This window comes from Cynara cardunculus, assembly GCF_001531365.2.
Source record: "Cynara cardunculus var. scolymus isolate 2C chromosome LG 2, CcrdV1, whole genome shotgun sequence".
NCBI lineage: Eukaryota > Viridiplantae > Streptophyta > Magnoliopsida > Asterales > Asteraceae > Cynara > Cynara cardunculus.
The window spans coordinates 55,006,580-55,013,851 of NC_037529.1; positions in this window are offsets into that span (position 1 = coordinate 55,006,580).

Sequence of the window (7,272 nt, forward strand, 5' to 3'; positions counted from 1 at the left end):
AGGGTCTGCGGATTTCGTCTTCTGTGAAGATTATGTTCCAACTGTTTTTCAATGGTTATTAGTTGCATGTGGTTCTTACGTGACTAGGACTTAATCGACTTTATTTGGATGGCTTAGATGATTTCACGCGTCTAGATCTTGTCAGTAAGGTCGTTAGGAACTAGTATATATAGCAGCTAAGGCCTTTGTAATCAATGCTTCCGTATTGTAATCGTCAATATTTTCAATTGAATGAATTGAAAAACCTTTGAAGCAACTCTCCTGCATTCATCTTCTTCCTCATCTTGACTGTGTGTTCTTGGTTTATTTACTCTGTTCTGTTCTTATTATTGTTTTCGCTGCACTTTAACTGTCTTAGAGTTCATTCAGAGTATTAGATCAATATCAAAGCTGAATTTAAGGTCCAACAGGGATTATATCGCCAGCTTCTCAAAAATAATTCTCTATGAAAATGAGAACAAAAGACATTCTTGGTTTCTAAAAATTTGTGAAAATTGTTTCCACTTGCCAGTTTCTAACTGGTTTTTTTCTTGGTGGAGAAACTTTGGGACTTCTTCTGAGATTTTTCCAGAGCCCATGAAAAATCATTTAAAAGATTGGATAAAATTCTTCTACGGTTAATAACTGTAATTCTTTATATGCCATAGAAGGACGCAATATTTGTTTGTTCTTCATAGAATTTGGTTTCCCATGGATATGAAAATGGAAACCAGTTTTTGGATACAATGATATGATGATCCCTTCTATTAAAAGACAAGGTCTCACAAAATACTGGGACAAGCTGGATAGAGCTAAACCAAATTCGAAGGAAATTGAAGGTTATGGTCTTTATAAAACCATTAACGACCAAATTCAGCTTTATAAGCAAGCATTCGAAAGAGAACAGATTAAGAGGAATTCAGAAATCCCCAGTCCATTTAAGCAGATTGCTCAAAAGTACGCGGGAACTCTCTCTAAAGAAGAGATAATTGACCGCTATATTGAAGAAATGAAAAAGGACCTCTATGATAATGTGGGTCACGGTCCATCCAGGTCAGATGCGTCTATGGCTTCAGACCTTCAACAAGATGCCCAAAGTGCTGAAGACTCAGATGAAATAATCATCTCTCTAGATGATGTACTGGAGACTTTAAAAGATTCTCTGAAACAGGGAAAGTAAAAAATAGCCGACAAGGCATGTTTTCTTTTTCAAAGTAGCTTTAATAAAGCTTGGAGTCTTTCTATCATTGTAGGACAAGATTTATTGTCCTTGGGCCCAAAATTATTGTCTTTATTAATTGCTTTTATAAAGCTTCCTTTACAGCTGTCCCAAACTGCGTATTTTTTTCCTTTAAAAGGGAGGTCTGTCTCTCTTCTTAGATAGGTTTTTCATTATGAAGTTGATCAATTTTTCTCTCTTTCCAGTTTGTAAATCTTTGAAGCTTTTGAATAAGAAATCAATTGATCCGGTGGGCTTTATCCGGTGGGCTTTAGTAAGTTTCTTTTTATCATATTTGTATCATATCTTTATCATATATGTGATAACTGGATCTTGGTTATCACCCAAGGTAATTAATACATGATTATCTGATTAAATGATTACGTGATAGCATGATAAACTTGTTTTATTTGATCTTGCTAGTGTGTGTGGAAATTATGTGCATAATGTGGATACGTGTATGAGATTATGTGCATATGTAGAAGTATATATATATATATATGTGATTATACACACATGCATGTTTTGAGAATGCATGGTGTGTGTGTGTATGTGCATGAAGTGGGTTAACATGGGAAGGGGGCTGTTTAGCCGACCTTCCTGTTTTAGAAAGATATAAAAGCAGGGCTTAACCTCCATTTCCTCTTCTTCTTGCCATTTTAAAAGTTGTGCAATTTAAGGATAGAGGGAGTTGACCGGATTTCAAGTATCTGATTTCAAGAAGGTTGTTTTCAAAAGGCTTGTTAAGGTGAGTGATTTCTAAACCTTTTTGCATAAAACTTGTTATTGGTTTTATTTGAATGTTATTTATCATTGGAAAGAAATCAGTTAAATTGCTTAAGGGTTTTATCCGGACAAAGGCTGATCGGATTAAGTTTAAATCGGACAAAGCTTGTCTGGATTATTCTTAAATCGGACAAGGGTTGGGCGATTAAGCCCTAAACCGATTAAGCGTTAAGCGGTTTAGTTTTAAACCGGTTAAGCTTTGAGCGAGTTATGAATGATAAGAATGGTTAACATTTTGAATGGAGAAGTAGGAATACGACTAAATGGTGACCGGATTATTTTTAAATCGGTCAGGCCTTAGTCGATGTATTGTCCGGACTTGTTATTCGGACAAAGTTGTTGGAAATTATTCTAAGTGTTAAATCGGACAAGCCTTAGGCGATGAGTTATTCGGATTTGGTAAACAGGCCAAGACATGACCGGAGATGAAGTCCGGCCAAGCCAAGTGGACCGGATTTGTATTATGCCTGGTGCTTGATTGATAAAAATTGTTATTTTATCATAAAATGGGAATTTCGATATAAATTATTTTGGATTGATAATAATTCTATTGACTGCGGTCTATTTTGAATTAACTTTTGTCAAATGTTTTGATGAGGGGATAAGGGTGGCATATCAAGGAAAGGTGTACCATGGGATAAGGGTGGCATATCAAGGAGAGGTGTACATTTGATATAAGGATGGCATTTGTATGTGTGTTGTATGATATAACTCTTTCTATTATATCTTTTAAGACTACCGTGGTCTGGAATCTTTATTTCTTTGTGATTTAAAGATTTAGGATCAAAGTTATTATTGAAAATCATAGTCTGGATGTTATTGAGGAGAAATAACAGGTTTGGCCTGAAACTTTATATAAACCTTGTTTGATTAGAAAAGGTTTAAAAAGTGGCACTATATGAAACCTGATTGGTTCAAAGATATGATATTTGAATAGCTAAATGCTTAGCTTGAAAAATGGAAAGAATTTTGTATTTTGTTCCTATTCGTTCATATATTTGTTATATATATGAATAGTTGTTTTTCATAAAGATTTTGGAGATTTTCACCCTGCAATAACATAAATAGGGTATCTCACTAGACCTTTCGGTCTAACCCTCGTTTTGTGATTTTAACTATGTATTGCAAGAGGTTCGGACGGTAAGGGAAAATGAAAAATTTAATATTTTCCTATATGCATTTATGCATGAAGATTTGTCTTTGATGTACAGTTTTGATTGATTAGTATAAGAAATGTATTTGAAGTTTTGGACCTTGTATTTGGTTATAATAGATTCTTGTACTAAGGGACCTGAATGGAATAATATCATGTATTTCTTTTGTATGAAATATGTGCTACATGCAATGTGTGGTTTCGGGTGTTACAGAAAGTGGTATCAGAGCCTGAGTTTAAAAGATTTAGGTATTCAACAGCATGATACCTAGACTTAAACTATTTTATTGCATGTTAAGGATCCCGGACATAGTTAGCTCCATTTGAAATAAATATGATGAGTTAAAAGAACAGTGTGTAAGGTAAATTTTAATTACATCTGGCCAGTGTAATTATGAATTTACAGGTACACATATGAACTTGAATACTTCATTATATTTGGGAATGTGAATACGTGATTATTAATACTAAAATCCGCAGATGTCTAGTCGAACCCAAAGATCTGAAAGAATGGCTCATCCAGAATCTGAAGAAAGGGAAGAATCGCCTGTTAATCTTCCAACTAGCACGTCTAGAAATAGAGGTCGGGGAAGAACAAGGGGACGAGGCAGAGGAAGAAGTCATTCTTAGGGAAGGGGTCGGACCGAAATGCATTCTGAACATGAAGAATCCCACTCTGGGAATGTTCAGGAGAGATTGGTGTCACACCCATAATATATAACCAGGTATATGTTGGCAGAGGAAATGGGGAAGTTACAGGAAACTCTGATATCTATCATGGGAATACCGGCTAAGGTGGAAACGGAAAGAGTGGAAGTTCATCCCTCTGCTACAGTCACCCATAACAATGAAGGAGACATTAAGATGTTTTTGGCATGCAAACCACAAACCTTTTCTGGGGAGAGAGATCCAGTGAAAGCTATGTGYTGGATCAAGGAGATGGAATATGTGTTCAACACCATTCGGTGTCCGGAAACAGATAAAGTTCGATTCGATGTCTCAGTACTAAAGTCAAATGCTCTATTTTGGTGGGAAGTTGAATCATTAGCCAGGACGGATGTTTTACAAACATTATCCTGGACAGAATTTGTGAATCGATTTAAAGAACAATTTTGCCCTAAGACAACTGTACGACAAATGGAAGAAGATTTCCTGAAACTAGAGCAAGGAAATAGAACAGTTCGAGAGTATACCGAGAAGATTTCCTGAAACTAGAGCAAGGAAATGGAACAGTTCGAGAGTATACCGAGAAATTCATTGAATACTCTCGATTTGCCGAGCACTATGTTTCATCAGAATCCAAGAAGATAGAAAGGTATATCTGGGGTTTGAAACCCTCAATCAGAGAATTTGTAATTGCTATGAACCCTAATACCTTCTCACATACTGTGGATGCGGCTGAAGTAACAGAATGAAATAAGAATCGACAATCAAAAGGAAAAGTTATGGAAAAGAGAAGATGGGAAGGGCCTTCGTCTAATTTTCGAGGGCCAAAAGCAGTAAATTACGATAACAGATCTGAGCAGAAGATAGGTGAGAAAGTCTGTTCACAATGCCGATATGTTTATCACGATGAGTGCAAGATGGACCCAAAAAAATGTTATAAGTGTGGTGAAGCAGGCCATCTATCTAGAAATTGCCCAACTAACAGAAGGTGTTTTAATTGCAATTCTCCGGATCATATTTGACCAAATTGTCCCTTGTTAAGAACTCCGTAGTTAACGATGGGGAGTAATGCGTCGGGTACACGGGGAAGGCCTACTGTGAACAGAGGAGGGCAAGGAGGGGCGCAGGGACGGTCCTTCCAAATGACTAAGAACGAAGCAGAAGCATCACCGGATGTAGTAACAGGTACATTCCTTTTGAATTCAATACGTGCTAAGGTGTTATTTGACTCTGGTGCAAACTTTTCGTTTGTATCACCATTGTTTGCTCAAACTGCATGTCTGAATTCTGTGCTACTTGATGATGAGTTAGTAGTTGATACTACCAATAGTCATGAAACTGTTACTAGTGTGTTCAATAACTGTATTATTGTTATTGGGGACTGTGAACTTCCGATCCGGTTATTTCTCATGCCAATGAAGAAATTTGATGTAGTGGTGGGTATGGAGTGGTTGGCAAGGTATCAGGCTTGTATTAATTGTAATCAGAAAATGATCAGAATTATTCTGCTAGACCAGGGAACAGTTGTTATTTATGGTGATCGTCAAAATCACCATACTAGTATTTTGTCAGTAATGAAAGCCCAGAAAAGTATTCGAAAGAAGTGGCAAGGATGTTTGACATACGTAATTGATCTGAAAAAATAGAAGGGAAAAGAAGAATTGATTCCGATTGTTAATGAATACCCAGAAGTCTTTCCAGAAGACTTATCTGGATTACCACCCGACAGAGTCATTGAATTCCAAATCGATCTTATACTAGGAGCTGCACCAGTAGCAAAGGCGCCATACCGTTTAGCTCCATTTGAATTGAAAGAACTGGTTGCACTGTTGAAAGATTTATCTGATAAGGGATTTATTAGGCCCAGCACTTCACCTTGGGGTGCTCCGGTTTTATTTGTTAAGAAGAAGGATGGGTCTATGCGAATGTGTATAGACTATCGTGAACTGAATAAGTTGACAATCAAAAACAAGTATCCTTTACCGAGGATTGATGACTTGTTTGATCAACTGGTAGGAGCAAGTTATTTCTCCAAAATCTATTTGAGGTCAGGATATCATCAGCTTAAAGTTAGGGAGGAAGACGTTGCAACAATAGCTTTTCGAACCAGGTATGGACATCATGAATTTCAAGTTATGCCATTCGGTTTAACTAATGCGCCCGCAACTTTTATGGATTTGATGAATAAGGTATGTAAGAAATATCTTGATAAATTCATTATTGTATCTATCGATGATATTCTTATATACTCTAAAACCAAAGAAGAACATGCGGAACATCTTCGTTTGATACTGGAATTGTTGAAAAGAGAAAAGTTGTATGCTAAATTCTCCAAGTGTGAGTTCTGGGTCACGTCATCTCAGAATCAGGGGTAAAAGTTGATCCAGTGAAAATAGAAGCAGTTGCAAGATGGGAAGCTCCGAAAAATCCTTCCGAGGTCCGAAGCTTTTTGGGATTGGCCGGTTATTACCGTAAGTTCATTCAGAACTTTTCTAACATAGTCATGCCGTTGACTAAATTGACTCGGAAGAATAAAAAATTCCAGTAGGAAAGAGAACAGCAAGAAGCCTTTCAATTATTAAAAGATCATCTTTGTAGCGCACCGGTATTGACTCTACCAAATGGATCTGAAGACTTTGTGGTTTACAGCGATGCTTCAAAGTTAGGGTTAGGATGTGTTTTGATGCAAAATGGGAATGATTTCTTATGCATCAAGACAATTGAAAGACCATGAGAAGCGGTATCCAACCCATGACATGGAATTAGCTGCAGTCGTGTTTGCTCTGAAAATCTGGAGACATTATCTTCTGGGAACGAAATGTCAAATTTATACTGACCATAAAAGTTTACAACATTTGTTCAGCCAGAAAGAATTAAATATGCAACAGCGTCGGTGGATTGAGCTGGTTAATGATTATGATTGTGAAATTATGATTGATATAGGTGATTTTGTGATGTTAAAACTTTCGTCATGGAAGGGTGTTATCAGATTTGGAAACAAAGGAAAGCTCAGTCCGAGGTATGTGGGGCCGTTCAGAATATGTAAGTGAATTGGGCCGGTAGCATATCAGTTAGAGCTGCCAGAAGAACTGAGTCTAATTCACAACACTTTTCACCTGTCGAATCTGCTGAAATGTTTAGCCAATCCGAGTCTAGCTATACCGATGCCAGAGATTGAATTAGACAGTAAGATGAACTTTGGGGAAACACCAGAAGCCGTAATTGATCAAAAGATCAGGGTGTTGAGAAACAAAGAGATAAGTCTGGTTAAGGTTCAGTGGAATGTCACACCCCGCTAAAGAGGAAACACGGGATATGACAGGTAGAGTCTCATAGCAATAGTGTATAAACAACACAACCATACAATTCAAAGCATAATACAAAAATAAATAAAGTTTACAATCCCAAATACAAGTTTGCAACACTAAACATAAAATAGGATTGAAATTTCTAAATACAACACGTCTTC